The following is a 19715-nucleotide window of genomic DNA, read 5'->3' on the forward strand; positions in this document are numbered from 1 at the left end:
CAACATTTGAGCAAGATTACTTCGAAAAAACATGTTGAAAAACTTATTTTCAGAGGCACCTAGTTTAACAGATTTACTGCAAAAAGTGTTCAAAAACAAGAAAAAACAAAACAAAAAGTAGGGGTATTTTATTTGAACTAAGCAAAATTATCTGCCAATAGAACAAAAAAATTCGGCTTGTCAATACTTTCCAAAACAAGTAAAATTACCTAACCTCAATGAACCCAAAAATATCTTAAAATAATAAGCATTTAAGTCTCACCTTAAAACTCATTTGTATACTCTAGCCTTTAAATAGACCTTTTTAGATCAGTTGATCTGCCGCTTCTTTTCTTTTTCTCCTATGTCCCCCCCTCCCTTGTGGAGGGGGTCCGGTCCGAGGACCATGGATGAAGTACTGGCTGTCCAGAGTCGCGACCCAGGATGGACCGCTCGCCTGTGTATCGGTTGGGGGACATCTCTACGATGCTGATCCGACTCCGCTTGGGATGGTTTCCTGTGGACGGGACTCTCGCTGCTGTCTTGGATCCGCTTTGAACTGAACTCTCGTGGCTGTGTTGGAGCCACTATGGATTGAACTTTCACAGTATCATGTTAGACCCGCTCGACATCCATTGCTTTCGGTCCCCTAGAGGGAGGGGGGGGGGGGGGGTTGCCCACATCTGAGGTCCTCTCCAAGGTTTCTCATAGTCATCATTGTCACTGGCGTCCCACTGGGTGTGAGTTTTCCTTGCCCTTTTGTGGGTTCTTCCGAGGATGTTGTAGTCGTAATGATTTGTGCAGTCCTTTGAGACATTTGTGATTTAGGGCTGTATAAACAAACATTGATTGATTGATTGATTGAAGTATATTCTCACTAATAAATGCACTTTTCTGGGTAGAAAAACAAATGAGACCTTTTTGCTCAATATGTTGAAAAATATTCTTAAATTAATGCTAGTGCCATTAGGGCATCATTGTGGTTTTTCCTGCTTGAAGTAAGAAATTACTTTAAAAAAGTGGTTTTATACTGTTGATGACACAGCTTTGCAACAGTTGATATTCTAGTTTCAAGCATGTTTTACTCAATATGGGTCATCAAATATCCGCAACAAGCTGTGATAATTTACTGAAATCCTTTAGGACAGGGGTGTCAAACTCAAATACAGAGTGGGCCAAAATTTTAAACGGAACAAAGCCGCGGGCCAAGGTTGAACAAATTAACCTTTTAATAGGGACCCAAACAAGTTTTGCATTAAATATTGAACAAGGAAGGCTTATATAACTTTAGTGACATGCAAAATCCAGTTTCAAATAATAATAATAATAATTAAAAGAATATCAATGGCGTATCAAATAAAATTTTACTAACATTTTTATGTCTTTTTTTTTTATTTTCAATCTTCTGAGGTAAATATCATTTTTTTTTTTTTCCACAAGCTAATACATTTGAAAATAGAATAACAATGAATGAATGAACCAAACATTCAAGCCTTGAAGTAGCAAGAGAAAATGCATGAATAAAACGTTATTTATTGGTCAGTTTGCTGGAAGTTTCAATCAATCAATCAATGTTTATTTATATAGCCCCAAATCACAAATGTCTCAAAGGACTGCACAAATCATTACGACTACAACATCCTCGGAAGAACCCACAAAAGGGCAAAGAAAACTCACACCGAGTGGGCAGGGAGAATTCACATCCAGTGGGACGCCAGTGACAGAGGACCTCAGATGTGGGCAATCCCCCCCCCCCAGGGGACCGAAAGCAATGGATGTCGAGCGGGTCTAACATGATACTGTGAAAGTTCAATCCATAGTGGCTCCAACACAGCCGCGAGAGTTCAGTTCAAGCGGATCCAAGACAGCAGCGAGAGTCCCGTCCACAGGAAACCATCCCAAGCGGAGTCGGATCGGCATCGTAGAGATGTCCCCAACCGATACACAGGCGAGCGGTCCATCATGGGTCCCGACGAGCGGTCCATCCTGGGTCTCGACAAGGATGTCCCCCCCTCCACAAGGGAGGGGGGGACAGAGGAAAAAAAGAAAAGAAGCGGCAGATCAACTGGTCTAAAAAGGAGGTCTATTTAAAGGCTAGAGTATACAGATGAGTTTTAAGGTGAGACTTAAATGCTTCTACTGAGGTAGCATCTCGAACTGTTACCGGGAGGGCATTCCAGAGTACTGGAGCCCGAACGGAAAACGCTCTATAGCCCGCAGACTTGTTTTGGGGCACTAGGAATCACTAATAAGCCGTAGTCTTTTGAACGCAGATTTCTTGCCGGGACATATGGTACAATACAATCGGCAAGATAGGATGGAGCTAGACCGTGTAGTATTTTATACGTAAGTAGTAAAACCTTAAAGTCACATCTTGAGTGCACAGGAAGCCAGTGCAGGTGAGCCAGTACAGGCGTAATGTGATCAAACTTTCTTGTTCTTGTCAAAAGTCTAGCAGCCGCATTTTGTACCAACTGTAATCTTTTAATGCTAGACATGGGGAGACCCGAAAATAATACGTTACAGTAATCGAGACGTGACGTAACAAACGCATGGATAATGATCTCGGCGTCTTTAGTGGACAAAATGGAGCGAATTTTAGCGATATTACGGAGATGAAAGAAGGCCGTTTTAGTAACGCTTTTAATGTGTGACTCAAAGGAGAGAGTTGGGTCAAAGATAATACCCAGATTTTTTACCGAGTCACCTTGTTTATTATTTGGTTGTCAAATGTTAAAGTTGTATTATTAAATAGAGGTCGGTGTCTAGCAGGACCGATAATCAGCATTTCCGTTTTTTGGGCGTTAAGTTGCAAAAAGTTAGCGGACATCCATTGTTTAATTGACGGCGTGGCGCAGTGGGAGAGTAGCCGTGCGCAACCCGAGGGTCACTGGTTCAAATCCCACCTAGAACCAACCTCGTCACGTCCGTTGTGTCCTGAGCAAGACACTTCACCCTTGCTCCTGATGGGTGCTGGTTGGCCCCTTGCATGGCAGCTCCCTCCATCAGTGTGTGATTGTGTGTGTGAATGGGTAAATGTGGAAGTAGTGTCAAAGCGCTTTGAGTACCTTGAAGGTAGAAAAGCGCTATACAAGTACAACCCATTTATTTATTTTATTTATTTAATTTCATTAAGACTCGCCTCCAGCTGACTACAATCCGGCGTGTTGGTCAGCTTTAGGGGCATGTAGAGTTGGGTGTCATCAGCATAACAGTGAAAGCTAATACCGTATTTGCGTATGATGTCACCCAGCGGCAGCATGTAGATGCTGAAGAGTGCAGGGCCAAGGACCGAACACGGAAGAGTTAGTGCTGCAAGGGTTTCTGGGTATTTGTTCTGTTGTGTTACGGTGCGGATAATCACCCGAAATGTGTTTGTCATTCTTGTTTGGTGTGGGTTCACAGTGTGGCGCATATTTGTAACAGTGCAAAAGTTGTTTGTACGGCCACCCTCAGTGTGACGTGTATGGCTGTTGACCAAGTATGCCTTGCATTCACTTGTGCATGTGTGTGTGTGTAAAAGCCACAAATATTATGTGACACGCTGTTATTATGGAGGAAAAGCAGACGTGACGACAGGTTGTAGAGAACACTAAAGGCAGTGCCTTAAATGCACGCCCCCAATATAGTTGTCCAGGTGGAAATTGGTAGAAATTCGAGAGAATGGGAGATTTTCGGGAGGGGCACTGAACTTCGGGAGTCTACCGGGAAAATTAGGAGGTTTGGCAAGTATGAATATTAGTGGTGAATGTGGTGTTATAACACCGGCGGGCCAGCTCTAATGCTAAATTGATATTGCCTCAAGGGCCAAATTAAATTACACGGCGGGCCAGAGTTTGACACCCATGCTTTAGAACAGGGGTAGGGAACCTATGGCTCTAGAGCCAGATGTGGCTCTTTTGATGACTGCATCTGGCTCTCTGATAAATCTGTACTGACGTTGCTTAACACGATAAGTAATGAATAATTCCACTTGTAATCACAGTGTTAAAAATAATGTTCATAATATAAAACATTCTCATGCATTTTTAATCCATCCATCCGTTTTCTACCGCACCTGTTCAAGAAGTTGCGTTAATGGTAAGAAGTTATTTATTTATTATTGGTTAGTGTGGGGCTTGCCCTCCTGGGGGTTCTTCAGACCCCCAAGCACCGACATGAGAGCCTGTTTCATCCATCCCATCCATCCATTTCTACCGCTTACTCCCTTTTGGGGTTGCGGGGGGCGCTGCCGCCTATCCCAGCTACAATCGGGCGGAAGGCAGGGTACACCCTGGACAAGTCGCCACCTCATCGCAGGGCCAACACAGATAGACAGACAACATTCACACTCACATTCACACACTAGGGCCAATTTAGTTTTTGCCAATCAACCTATCCCCAGGGGCATGTCTTTGGAAGTGGGAGGAAGCCGGAGTACCCGGAGGGAACCCACGCATTCACGGGGAGAACATGCAAACTCCACACAGAAAGATCCCGAGCCTGGATTTGAACCCAGGACTGCAGGAACTTCGTATTGTGAGGCAGACGCACTAACCCCTCTGCCACCGTGAAGCCGAGCCTGTTTCAGGGTTACAATATTGTTTTATTTTTCAATAAGTCTCTCAGTTGTTTTCCAGAAATAGTATTTCCAGCCCCAACCCCGTCTCTCCTCCTGGCTGCTGCTTATAACAGAGCGACAGGTGATTAGATAACAAGGCCCAGCTGGGCCTTCTACGCACCTGTCGCTGCAGGCCCACAGGCCACGCCCCCTCCACAGTTAGCTTCAGAATAACAATGTTATTACAAAGAATAAGAGACCTATTTATTATACTCTAGAGATGTTGGTCTTACTTAAAAATGTACGCGTTTAGTTGTGTTCAGTGTTAAAAAAAAATATTATATGGCTCTTACGGAAATATATTTTTAAATATTTGGCTTCTTGGCTCTCTCAGCCAAAAAGGTTCCCGACCCCTGCTTTAGGACCAAAACCCTTATAACAAGTGCAACATAAAATCATCTTATCAGACAGAAAATAAGCAAATATCACCCGTATTTGAGCTATTTCATCTTACTTAGATTTCATATTTTGCGGTGTGGTGATGAGATGTTGTAAAACACGGCTGCTAAGATGACCGGAGCCACTATTTACGGTTTAAAAATCGATGGAAAGTCTAATTGGGCGGCAGCGGGGAATGTTTGTTGTCGAGCGTCACCCTCATCTGCAATCTCCCACTTCCCCACCGCCGCGGCGGCGTCCCCTCATCTGTCCTCTCCCCGTGCCCACCGCGGCGTGACAGGTGACTGACGACGCCAACAATGGCGGGCGCCGTCGGAGAGGGAGCGCGCGCGGGCTGCATGATGAATTACCTTCATCACTTTGTGGCGCCAACAGGCCCACGCAGGTCACCGCCAAGGCCGGGCGTGACATTTTGCGGCGTACTGTATATGCAAATACCTGCCAATCAATTAGCACACACACCCCCCCCCCCCTTTATCCCACCACCCCCCCGCCTGCAGGGCGCTGCCCATTGTGATTAAAAGGAATTGATTGTGAGCTAAAAATCCAAACCCCGCCGGCCTGCCAAAAAAAAAAAAAAAAAAGAGCGGGGGGGGTCACTGGGACGTGAAGTGCTGCGAGAAATAAAAGCCGCCATTATTCTTTATCAGCGCCTCATAACAGTGAAATGTGCGGAAAATGAGCAGTGCAAACACATTTAGGATTGTGAAAAGGTTTTCCAAAAAGACGTGTGCGGTGCGTGCTCGCCTAGGGCATCTTCTTGTGAGGGCGGTATAGCTCGGTTGGTAGAGTGGCCGTGCCAGCAACTTGAGGGTTGCAGGTTCGATTCCCACTTCCGCCATCCTAGTCACTGCCGTTGTGTCCTTGGGCAAGACACTTTACCCACCTGCTCCCAGTGCCACCCACACTGGTTTAAATGTAACTTAGATATTGGGTTTCAATCAATCAATGTTTATTTATATAGCCCCAAATCACAAATGTCTCAAAGGACTGCACAAATCATTACGACTACAACAGCCTCGGAAGAACCCACAAAAGGGTAAGGAAAACTCACACCCAGTGGGCAGGGAGAATTCACATCCAGTGGGACGCCAGTGACAATGCTGACTATGAGAAACCTTGCAGAGGACCTCAGATGTGGGCAACCCCCCCCTCTAGGGGACCGAAAGCAATGGATGTCGAGCGGGTCTAACATGATACTGTGAAAGTTCAATCCATAGTGGCTCCAACACAGCCGCGAGAGTTCAGTTCAAAGCGGATCCAAGACAGCAGCGAGAGTTCCGTCCACAGGAAACCATCTCAAGCGGAGGCAGATCAGCAGCGTAGAGATGTCCCCAACCGATACACAGGCGAGCGGTCCATCCTGGGTCTCGACTCTGGACAGCCAGTACTTCACCCATGGTCATCGGACCGGACCCCTCCACAAGGGAGGGGGGGACATAGGAGAAAGAAAAGAAGCGGCAGATCAACTGGTCTAAAAAGGAGGTCTATTTAAAGGCTAGAGTATACAGATGAGTTTTAAGGTGAGACTTAAATGCTTCTACTGAGGTAGCATCTCGAACTGTTACCGGGAGGGCATTCCAGAGTACTGGAGCCCGAACGGAAAACGCTCTATAGCCCGCAGACTTTTTTTGGGCTCTAGGAATCACTAATGAGCCGGAGTCTTTTGAACGCAGATTTCTTGCCGGGACATATGGTACAATACAATCGGCAAGATAGGCTGGAGCTAGACCGTGTAGTATTTTATACGTAAGTATTAAAACCTTATGTAAAGCGCTATGTAAAGCGCTTTGAGTCACTAGAGAAAAGCGCTATATAAATATAATTCACTTCACTTCTTGTGAGGGCCTGAGCGAGTCACACGGCCAACGGCGGGTTTCGGACTCTCAGGGGCTTGAAACGGTGAAGTCAACACCTGGCAGGTTTAGACGGGAGCACTTTTCACAGGAAGGGCAGAATCATTCAAAGCCACAACTGTTTCCACACTGCAATTTAAAAAGGGGGAACATTATCACAATTTCAAAAGGGTTAAAAACAATAAAAATCAGTTCCCAGTGGCTTGTTGTATTTTTGGAAGTTTTTTTTCAAAATTTTACCGGTCTCCGAATATCCCTAAAAAAAAGCTTTAAAGTGCTTGATTTTCGCTATTTGCGATGAGACTATCCATTTCCCTGTGACGTCACACAGTGCTGCCAATGTAAACAAACAATGGGAATACCACAGCAAGATATAGCGACATTAGCTCGGATTCAGACTCGGATTTCAGCGGCTTAAGCGATTCAACAGATTACGCATGTATTGAAACGGATGGTTGGAGTATGAAAGTATTGAAGAAGAAACTGAAGCTATTGAGCGAAAAGCTATAGACGCTATTCATAGCCAAAGCATGGCCAAATAGCTGCGTTAGCATCGCCGGTAAAATGTGCGGACCAAACGATCAGGACTTTCGCATCTTGTGACACTGGAGCAACTTAAATCAGTCGATTGGTAAGTGTTTGTTTCGCATTAAATGTGGGTGGAAGGAATCGTAATATATTCTTTTTTATTTAATGCTTACAGTAAATCTCTATATCAGCTTGAGGTTGATATAAAGTAAAACAAATGAGGTTTTATGCTTTTCTGTCAAAGACAACTTTGTTTTTTATAGTAAAACTGAAATATGCAGTATTTAGATGGATGGATAGATAGTACTTTGAGTTCCTTTATTCAGCAATTAAAGCCCTCAAAGATCAACAATGCAGGACACCATTGATTTTAATGATTTAATATTTTTGAGTAATGGGGCTTCACGGTGGAAGAGGGGTTAGTGCGTCTGCCTCACAATACGAAGGTCCTGCAGTCCTGGGTTCAAATCCAGGCTTGGGATCTTTCTGTGTGGAGTTTGCATGTTCTCTCCGTGACTGCGTGGGTTCCCTCCGGGTACTCCGGCTTCCTCCCACTTCCAAAGACATGCACCTGGGGATAGGTTGATTGGCAACACTAAATTGGCCCTAGTGTGTGAATGTTGTCTGTCTATCTGTGTTGGCCCTGCGATGAGGTGGCGATTTGTCCAGGGTGTACCCTGCCTTCCGCCCGATTGTAGTTGAGATAGGCGCCAGCGCCCCCCGTGACCCCAAAAAGGGAATAAGCGGTAGAAAATGGATGGATGGAGGGACAGTGAAAAGTTAAATAAAATCCCACTAAATATATTTGAGATCTGAAAGGTTCCCCACTCATAAAATTATGCATTTTTATTACTTTTTTTTTTTTTTTTTTTAACTTTTATCACTTGAATTTCAAGATCTACTTTCGATATATCTATCGATTTTAAGTTTGAACTATTTTTTGGTTTTTTTATGCTCTTGTCAAAACTTTGATGTTTTTATATGGCAATCACACAACATATGCAATATTTTTTCCACATAAAAATGTTTTAAGTGACAATTTTTAAGTAATAATTCATAACATTTTTTGGTCTTTTTTTTGAGCAATGGAAAAAAAAAAGAAAATAATGACAAAAGGAACAGCATTGCCACTTTTTCTCATTAGATTTCACCTCAATCCACTTTTTTAAAATGTATTTTTAAATTTTTGCAATACTATCAATTTTGCAATTTTTTCAGAATGTGTGGTGGGCCGGTACAAGATTAGCTGCGGGCCGCGCTTTGGACACCCCTGAGGTACATTGTTGCGAAAAAAATATATATATTTTTTTGTTCATTGTGTTTCTCCTCAAATGGATTTTTCCATTCAACAGTTTTGCAATATAACTACAACAATTCTTACTTACTAAACCGTCCCATGTGTGATGTTTGTAGGAATGTTTTCATGCAAATGTGTATGTGCTATCATAATGTAATGAACCTTGCATGGCTAGCAGTGTCTGTGTTAGCATTATTAACTTACAATGAGATTATTTTTGTATTGTTTAGGTGTACAAATTCCTTAGTAAATTCACTAAAATGTCACAATGGAGTTATTGACTCCGTTTAGCTGATAGGAGAGCGAGCTTCCGCAGCTGGTGGGTCCATGACGATGACTTCTGTTTTGTTTGTTCAGCCGTTTTACTGACAAGTTACAGACAACCTTTGGAAACAATTAAGGTACACCGCACAAACTTATCTAAGTAAGATTAAATATCTCAAATAAGGGTGATATTTTCTTATTTTCTGTCTGATAATATGATCATTCTCACTAAGAAGATTGTATGTTTTACTTGTTTTAATGGTTTTGGTCCGAAATGATCTCAGTAAGATATTACAGCTTGTTGCCTCCAGGAGGCGGGAATCATTTAATGACTCATATTTGACACACGCAGCTACGGTATATTAATAAAACATAGCTGCTTACTGTTCTTTTTAGCATATTCAATAGCTTGGACCCTAAATCCTACTAATTAGCTCTTAATCTTCTTCCCTTTACGCAATTTCAAATGATTGAATCCAGCCTCCTCCATTTTGAAAATGACGACAGGCGAAGTGACGTGACGAGTTTGACCCGGCGGAAATTCTAGGCATATGCTAATTATTTTGCGAAACGAGTTTGACCCAGCGGAAATTCTAGACATGCGCTAAGAAAAAATTATATTTTGCGAAACAAGTTTGAGCCGGCGGTAATGCCAAGCATGCGCTAATTATTTTGCAAAATGAGTTTGATCCGGGGTTGCGGGGGGCGCCTATCTCAGCTACAATCGGGCCACCCCGGAAGGGAATAAGCGGTAGAAAATGGATGGATGGATGGAGTTTGTTCCGGCAGTAATTCTAGTCAGGCGCATACTATGTACCCGGCGGCAATTCAAGGAAATACAGTAGGTCATTTTCCGTAGTGATTTTCCTCTGCTGAAACTCTTATTTGTAGTTCCTGTTTGCCACCATATGTTTCACCTTTCTCACCTGTCCATGATTGGCAATCAGGAAACACCAATTTCTGGTTGCCGATCAAGCTGCTTTATATGTCTTTTTGACTTTTGTGCCATAGGGTTTAGATTTCTGTGCGCTCCCGAGCTGCACTAGTTTTTGTTTCCTGCTAATAAAAAGGTATTACCCGCACACTATTTCCTCTCTCTGCATCCTGGGGTCCATTCCCACATCAATGTGCGTAACAAAAATGACGTTGCGTTGAATGTGTACACATTAGCATTCTAGATATTATGCTATAGTGCATTATTCACAAGATTATGTGACTCTGTGTGGTTCGCAACTATTTTCTGCCACGCCCACTCATAAAAGACTTTGCAAGAAGACAGAATTTTTTTCTCGCCACCCCTCCCTTCTGAAGGGAATGTTTACTTATCCATACATTCCGAACTATAAGTAGCTACTTTTTATCCTAGCCTTTGAAACCCGTGGCTTATAAAACAGTGCGGTTAATTTATGGATTTGTCTTTGCGGACGACCATAATGCCATTATCAAAACAAACAAAACAAAACAAAATCTAGCAAATACACTGAATAGGTGTTATTGTTTTGGATGAGTTTGCACAACGCAGGTGCCGCAGTGTTTGGACTGAGCTTTGAACCGGAAGTATAAGTCTTTCTACTTGTAGGGATTCTTCATTCATCACTCCAAGCAACGGTTCTTCGTTTTACAATATAACTAAAACAATTCATACTTACTAAACCGTCCCATGTGTGACGTTTGTACGAGTGTTTTCATGCATATTTGTACATACTATCGTAATGTAATCAAGCTAGCGTCGCTAGCATTAGCTCATATCCTAACATGTTAGTAATGTTCAATTTCAATTGCATTCTTTCTGTGTTGTTCCTCAGTAAATTCACAAAACGTCACCGTGGAGTTATTGAGTCTGTTTAGCTGATTGGAGAGCTAGCTCCCGCAGCGAGTGGGTCCATGACGATGACTTCTGTTTTGTTTGATCTGCCATGTTACAAACTTTGGAAACATTTAAGGCAGGGGTCTCAAATTCAATTTGCCTGGGGGCTACTGGATGCAGAGTCTGGGTGAGGCTGGGCCGCAGGAAAAGATTTCTTTAGTTTTTAAATGTCTATTTTTATTTTCAATACAAAATGAAATCAAAATATAAATTAACACAATCCATCCATCCATCCATTTTCTACCACTTATTCCCTTTGGGTCGCTCGTGCCAATTTCAGCAACAATCGGGCCGAAGGCGGGCTACACTCTGGACAAGTCGCCACCTCATCGCAGCTGAGGTGTAAATGAACACAATGAGGATTAAAATATGTGAGGCAATGCAAATTAAATAGAAAAAAAACCTAATATCGGTTTGAATTGTTCCAGGTTATCGGGGACTATTATTACTGACGCACAGCGGTCACGGTGTGACTGCAACCAGGCACGTTAAAAAACCCTCGGCTCCATGGCAACGTCTCTGTCGCTTTCACTCATTCGCCGCTTTTCCAATAATGCAGGGGTAGGCAACCCAGAACGTTGAAAGTCATTTTGGACCCAAATAACACCACGCTGTCAAGCGCCGTTCATATAAAACTCGCGGGCCGCGCTAACATTAGACTTTCACATTAAGGTGGGGGCAGAGGTGGGTAGAGTAGCCAGAAATTGTACTCAAGTAAGAGTACTGTTACTTTAGAGATTTATTACTCAAGTAAAAGTAAGGAGTAGTCACCCAAATATTTACTTGAGTAAAAGTAAAAAGTATGTTGTGAAAAAACTACTCAAGTACTGAGTAACTGATGAGTAACCTGTTCGTTTAATGATTACGGCAACAAATAATGCACAAAAACATAAAACTAGCAATGAGCAAATTCAGAGCCAGGAATATCTCTTAAGCAACTAAAAAAATATTATATATTAAATGATAATACATTAAAATAAAATAAAAAATTAAGGCAAATTGAACCACAATAACTTAACAGCACCATAGCCTCAGTAAGCATTCATTGATTGATTGATACTTTTATTAGTAGATTGCACAGTACAGTACATATTCCGTACAATTGACCACTAAATGGTAACACCCCAATAAGTTTTTCAACGTTAATCAATTACTTAATAAATGACCAAGTCGAGGTGATCTACCTCATATATATATATATATATATATATATATATATATATATATATATATATATATATATATATATATATATATATATATATATATATATATATATATATATACATACATACATACATATATATATACATATATACATATATACATATATATAGCATATAATTCATATTTATTTATTTTGCCGTTTTTGTTGACATGTTAAAGGTGTTTTAATGAATATACATGCATGTTTAACACAGATTCCTATCTTTCATGAAGACAAGAATATAAGTTGATGTATTACCTGACAGTAGTGCTGATAACGTCCCGGTTTTCAAATGGAGGAGAAAAAAAGTTCCTCCTTCCTGTCTAATACATGATGAAAGCCGTTGGTTTTTGGCATCTTATTTGTCCAGCTTCCATATTCGTCTTTATACACTTTACAAGAAATACATTGGCGGCAAACTCCGTAGCTTGCTAGCTTGTTTGCGCTGGCTTTCGGAGACTCTTATTTTGTAGGCGCAGGCGCGATGGAGCAGCGCTTTTATTGTGAAGACAGGAACTGTGCGATCAGTCTTTAGGCTTTTGACGGGAAGTACGGTTGAAATAAAAAGTGTCTTTTTTCTTTACACTTTTGATTGATTGATTGAAGCTTTTATTAGTAGATTGCACAGTACAGTACATATTCCGTACAGTTGACCACTAAATGGTAACACCCCAATAAGTTTTTCAACATGTCGGGTTCTACGTGTGACGGTCACGTGACCACCTGGCTCTGTTTGATTGGTCCAACGTCACTAGTGACTGCATGTGATTGGTGAAACGCAGGCATGCGTAGTTCCTACTTTGAATGTGTCTGACAAAAACAAAACAAACAAAGCGTGCATTAACAGATCGATTAAAAAAAAAAAAAGTAGCGAGTAGCGAGCTGATTGCAGACAAATGGAGCGGAGTAAAAGTAGCATTTCTTCTCTATAAATATACTCAAGTAAAAGTAAGTTGCATAAAAACTACTCTTAGAAGTACAATTTATCCCAAAAGTTACTCAAGTAGATGTAACGGAGTAAATGTAGCGCGTCACTACCCACCTCTGGGTGGGGGCCACAAAATAACGTCTCGCGGGCCGCAATTGATCCGCGGGCCTGAGACCCCTGATTTAAGGTAGGTCGAAAAAAACCTTTATAAAATATTTCTGTATAAATAACTCATTTCACAACGTATATACAGTGGGGCAAAAAGGTATTTAGTCAGCCACCGATTGTGCAATTTCTCCCACTTAAAATGATGACAGAGGTCTGTAATTTTCATCATAGGTACACTTCAACTGTGAGAGACAGAATGTGAAAAAAAAATCCAGGAATTCACATTGTGGGAATTTTAAAGAATATAATTGTAAATTATAGTGGAAAATAAGTATTTGGTCGACCATTCAAAGCTCTCACTGATGGAAGGAGGTTTTGGCTCAAAATCTCACGATACATGGCCCCATTCATTCTTTCCTTAACATCAATCGTCCTGTCCCCTTAGCAGAAAAACAGCCCCAAAGCATGATGTTTCCACCCCCATGCTTCACAGTAGGTTTGGTGTTCTTGGGATGCAACTCAGTATTCTTCTTCCTGCAAACACGACGAGTTGAGTTTATACCAAAATGGATACATGGATGATACAGCAGAGGATTGGGAGAATGTCCTGTGGTCAGATGAAACCAAAATAGAACTTTTTGGTATAAACTCAACTGGCCGTGTTTGGAGGAAGAAGAATACTGAGTTGCATCCCAAGAACACCATACCTACTGTGAAGCATGGGGGTGGAAACATCATGCTTTGGGGCTGTTTTTCTGCTAAGGGGACAGGACGATTGATCCGTGTTAAGGAAAGAATGAATGGGGCCATGTATCGTGAGATTTTGAGCCAAAACCTCCTTCCATCAGTGAGAGCTTTGAATGGTTGACCAAATACTTATTTTCCACCATAATTTACAAATAAATTCTTTAAAATTCCTACAAAGTGAATTCCTGGATTTTTTTTCCACATTCTGTTTCTCACAGTTGAAGTGTACCTATGATGAAAATTACAGACCTCTGTCATCAATTTAAGTGGGAGAACTTGCACAATCGGTGGCTGACTAAATACTTTTTTGCCCCACTGTATGTACGGCTGCGACTAATATTTGGAAAAATATTTTTTGGTACCGCATTTTCCAGACTCTTACAGCATCTCTGTGTGGCAAAATATGCGCTATCGCCTCTCACGCATCACGGCGCCCCCTCCAGGGTTACACCCGCCCCCACTACTTGAGAAGCACTGCTCTGTGGCAACATTAAAATAGAAAAGCTCCTGGTGTCATTAAAAGGGGGGCCCAAGCAGCCGCTCCAATATTCCAGATGAAAATTGTCATTTTCAAATTGGGGTGGGGGCTAAAGGCCTGCACACACAGCCCATGCATAATTTATAGCACTGCATTGAGCCATAATCTTTGCTCTGTGCACTAATGAAAGCTGCAGTGCTGCATTTTTTACAGCGGGGCCATAATGTGGCGGCGGGATGAAAAAAAGAAAAAATAAGAAAAAAGACAACGCAACTTTCCAGTCCTGCTGTTGGTGGTCTTTTCCCGTAAACCAGGGGCGTCAAACTCATTTTAGATCGGTGGCCACATGGAAAAAAAATCTACTCCCAAGTGGGCCGGACTGGTAAAATCACGGCAAGATAACTAAAAAATAAAGACAACTTTAGATTGTTTTGTTTTTTTGGTTCAAAAATAGAATAAGCACATTCTGAAAAATGTACAAATCAATGTTTTTTTACACTTACATGTTGCGGTTAATACCATTATTTGTCGTTTTTATACTTTCTGAATAAATTATGTGGGGCGGCGTAGCTCGGTTGGTAGAGTGGCCGTGCCAGCAACTTGAGGGTTGCAGGTTCGATTCCCGCTTCCGCCATCCTAGTCACTGCCGTTGTGTCCTTGGGCAAGACACTTTACCCACCTGCTCCCAGTGCCACCCACACTGCTTTAAATGTAACTTAGATATTGGGTTTCACTATGTAAAGCGCTTTGAGTCACTAGAGAAAAGCGCTACATAAATATAATTCACTAATGTGATAATGTTCAACAGTCAGCACATTGGTGTTCATTTTCAATCTATCGAGACATACAAAAATAAATAAAAATCAAATCACAGGACGTTGTTTATGTAGTTTGTTCATTTTCCTCGACTGATACATTAAAGTGGTTTATTTTTTATTTTATTTTTTACATATGTAGCAAACCGTATTTCCTTGAATTGCCGCAGGACATACAGTATAGTATTCGCCTGCCTTCAATTACTGCCGGGTCAAACTCGTTTCGCAAAATAATTAGCATATTTCTAAAATTTTTCGCGGGGTCAAACTCGTCACGTCACGAGTGACACTTCCCCTGTCATCTTTTTCAAAATGAAAGAGGCTAATTTCAATACCGGTAATTTGAAATCGCATAAAAGGAAGAAGATTAAGAGCTATTCAGTAGGATTCAAGGTCCAAGCTTACATCACACTCAAATTTTTACTGCATGCCTTTGGTAAGTGCCAGAGTGAGAAGAGGTTTTAAAATAATTAGTGCATGCTTACTTTTACCGCATGCCTTTGGTAAGAGGTTTTAAAATAATAAGCGCATGCTTACTTTTACCGCATGCCTTTGGTAAGCGCCGGAGTGAGAAGAGGTGTTAAAATAATTAGCGGATGCTTACTTTTTACCGTATGCCTTTAGTAAGCGCCGGAGTCAGAAGAGGTTTTAAAATAGTAAGCGCATGCTTACTTTTACCGCATGCCTTGGTAAGCGCCGGAGTGAGAAGGGGTTTTAAAATAATTAGCGCATGCTTACTTTTACTGCATGCCTTTGGTAAGCGCCGGAGTGAGAAGACGTTTTAAAATAATTAGCACATGCTTACTTTTACAGCATGCCTTTGGTAAGCGCCGGAGTGAGAAGAGGTTTTAAAATAATTAGCGCATGCTTACTTTTACCGCATGCCTTTGGTAAGAGGTTTTAAAAAAATAAGCGCATGCTTACTTTTACCGCATGCCTTTGGTAAGCGCCGGAGTGAGAAGAGGTTTTAAAATAATTAGCGCATGCTTACTTTTACCGCATGCCTTTGGTAAGCGCCGGAGTGAGAAGAGGTGTTAAATTAAATAGCGCCCCGGAGGCAATTCAAGGAAATACGGTAATCTACGAATCTACAAAGAATTGCTATTGCGACATCTAGTGGACACATTTAGAACAGCAGTTTCTTTCATTCGAAAATTTTAGCTCATTTATACTTAGCAAACTTCTCCCGCGGGCCGGATAAAACTTGTTTGACACCCCTGCCGTAGACGCTTGACTCCAAAAGTCCATCAAACGCCACTGGAGGCTGGCGAGATGACACTCTCCACTTTTACGGCCTCCAAAGCCTCAGCAGGTGGCGGGGGATGGGGGGGGCAATAAATTCAGTTACGGCGTTTTCTTATTCCAATCAAGGTGTTTTGACGTTTATGTGAAAGGATCATCTGCATTAGCATAAACCCCCCCCCCCCATTCCTATTTCCCTCCATTGGCTCATGGAGCGCAGCCGAGTGCGACCGACTCGCATTGTCACCCACCATCCTGCTCAGCACGGGGATATTAGTGTACTCTGCCAGCCCGCGCTGACCTCCCTTGTAAAGAATCTGTTTCATGTTTATACATCTATATCTGCCTGTCGGCCCATCTGGACCTCGCGCGTCTACAGGAGTCGCGTCCCTTTTATTTCCCGCCGTCAATAACATTACCGCATCTACCGTATTTCCTTGAATTGCCGCCGGGTTTATAGTATGCGCCTGCCAAGAATATCAAACTCGTTCCGCAAAATATTATTTTTATTAGCGCATATGCCTAGAATTTCCACTGGGTCAAACTCGTCACGTCACGAGTGTCACTTCACCTGTCATCATTTTCAAAATGGAGGACACTGATTTAAATCATTTGAAATCGCATAAAGGGAAGAAGATTAAGAGCTATTCAGTAGGATTTAAGGTCCAAGCTGTTGAATATGCTAAAAAAAAAAACAGTAAGCAGCTATGTTTTATTAATATACCGTAGCTGCGTGTGTCAAATATGAGTCATTAAATGACTCCCGCCTCCTGGTTGTAGAGGGCGCTAGTGATCCTTCATTTTTTCCCTCTCGCTTGCACTTTTAACACGGAGGATTACATATCTAAAATAAAACAGTTTTCTAAACTGGACCTTCAATCGAAGCAGGAAGCAATAAAGGAAGATCTCCATCAAGACAAAGAGACTTTTAAAACTGAAGAAAGATAAGGAAGACTTCTATAAAGAAGTTATCGATGCTTTTGATCAGAAGGAGCTGCGCATGGACTTTATTTATAAGTAAAGGTAAGACCATAATGTTTTTTATTAAATGTGCTTTTCATTATGGTATCCTTACATCACACTCAAATTTATAAGCGTAGGCCTAAATTTACCGCATGCCTTTGGTAAACGCCGGAGTGAGAAGAGGTTTTAAATTCAACGAAATACGGTAATTGTGCCGCAGTCATCAAAACGTACCTTTTGTTCCCCCACGCAGACGACGTCTTCAATTATCGACATGCTTCCTTTTTTCCACCCCTCCTTCTTCTCCTGGTTATGAACATGGTCTGAAAACATAATTGGAAAAGTTGCACGACGTGAAAAAAAACATCAGCATCAGAGCACACGTAATAAATCAGGAGGTAGCAAAACGACATAATGAGGCCGGAGAAAAATGTTTCACAGAAAATAACTTGCATAATAATTCAGATTGATGGCTTTAATAATCATATTTTCGGGAATATGGCATCTGTCATCGCATATACTTTTTCCTACACTTTAAACCCTGCGGTTTAAAAAAAATGGTGTATTTAAAAATATATTTTTAAATACACCACTGAGCTAACCCATGACCTTATTGACGCCATTTACCGAGCCCTTTTATTATTTTCTTTATCTAATTTGTATTGATTTTTTAAAATGTATTAATTAATTAATTTATTTATTATAGCAACATATCCTTTCAAAAGTATGGAAAAAAATTTTTGTTTAATGAATGTTTTGACAAATGCAACTAAATACATGTAAAAATGTCTGTCCATCGTTTTATCCGGGGTCGGGTCGCGGGGGCAGCAGCCTAAGCAGGGAAGCCCAGACTTCCCTCTCCCCAGCCACTTCAAGTTAAAATTTAATTTCAATTTTTCCACCAAACAAGTAACCCACAAGAAATATATATAAACTAAAATAAAACTAATAAATAAAAAAAAAAAATTAGATCGGTCAAATAAGTACAGACAAATGAAGCCAGAGACAACTTCACTCCTGAACGTCCCCAACACAGTGCAGCAATACACAACCGCAAACAAAAGGCTCATCAATTTCCCACATTCCGATTACTTTTCAAACGGGGTTAAATTTGAGAACAATCTTACATATTTTAGGGAACAACGCCATACTTGCTGAAACTTCACAGAGCCTAATTACTTGTGTGTATTATTAATGATATACGTTTATTCATATTAGTTTGATGTATTACTGTTTATTGGATCCACTACGGACTAGACTTTCATAATATCATGTTGGACCCGCGCAATATCCATTGCTTTCGTTCTCATAGACACTGTCACCGACGTCCCACTGGGGTGAGTTTTTCCTTGCCCTTATGAGGGCTCTGTACCGCGAATGTAGTTGTGGCTTGTGCAGCCCTTTGAGACACTTGTGATTTGGGGCTATATAAATAAACAATGATTGTAGCTGAGATAGGCACCAGCGCCCCCCGCGGTAGGAAATGGATGGATGGATGATTGATTTACTGTTATTTCACCCTTGCCTTGTCTTCAAAAGGTGGAGCAGAGGCTTCAAGATAAAACGTCATCTTTTAGTGTTAATATACAACATATCGTATTTCCTTGAATTGCCATAGTATGCGCCTGCCTTGAATTACTGCCGCGTCAAACTCGCTTCGCAAAATAATTAGCGCATGCTTGGAATTACCACCGGGTCAAACTCGTCACGTCACAAGTGACACTTCCCCTGTCGTCATTTTCAAAATGGAGGAGGCTGATTTCAAACCGGTAATTTGAAATCGCATAAAGGGAAGAAGATTAAAGGAGAACATTATCAGCAGACCTATGTAAGCGTCAATATATACCTTGATGTTGCAGAAAAAAAGACCATATTTTTTTTAACCGATTTCCGAACTCTAAATGCGTGAATTTTGGCGAATTAAACGCCTTTCTGTTTATGCCTCTCTGAGCGACGACGTCAGAACGTGACGTCACCTATGTACTCAACGCCATTTTTCCCTACCACATCACACGCATCGAGTCAGATCAGCTCTGTTATTTTCTGTTTTTTCGACTATTTTCCGATACCTTGGAGACATCATGCCTCGTCGGTGTGTTGTCAGAAGATGTAACAACACGATCAGGGACGGATTCAAGTTGATTCACGTAGAAAGTGCATCGATTAGCACGGCATGCTAATCGATGCTAACATACTATTTAGGCTAGCTGTGTGTACATATTGCAGCATTATGCCTCATTTGTAGCTATATTTACATCCAGCCTTTCCCTCCATCCACATTTAATGCCAAACAAACACTTACCAATCGACAGATTTAAGTTGCTCCAGTGTCAAGAGATGTGAAAGTCCCTCGTTTGGTTTTTACCGGCGATGCTACGACAAAGATGGCACAGAGATGGCAAGAATGTCTGGATATCCTGCGACACTCAAAGCAGAG

At 41.5% G+C, this 19715-nt stretch overlaps 1 long non-coding RNA gene across 1 annotated transcript in view; it reads right to left on the reverse strand.

Moving 5' to 3' along the window:
• LOC133561189 (uncharacterized) overlaps positions 1-19715 on the reverse strand; it is an 83620-nt gene that overhangs the window by 62503 nt on the left and 1402 nt on the right. The window contains exon 2 of the long non-coding RNA XR_009808603.1: positions 17513-17601. This is a non-coding gene — a long non-coding RNA (uncharacterized LOC133561189). The remainder of the gene's footprint in view (positions 1-17512; positions 17602-19715) is intronic.

Source organism: Nerophis ophidion, linkage group LG10 (genome assembly GCF_033978795.1).
Source record: "Nerophis ophidion isolate RoL-2023_Sa linkage group LG10, RoL_Noph_v1.0, whole genome shotgun sequence".
Classification (NCBI taxonomy): domain Eukaryota; kingdom Metazoa; phylum Chordata; class Actinopteri; order Syngnathiformes; family Syngnathidae; genus Nerophis; species Nerophis ophidion.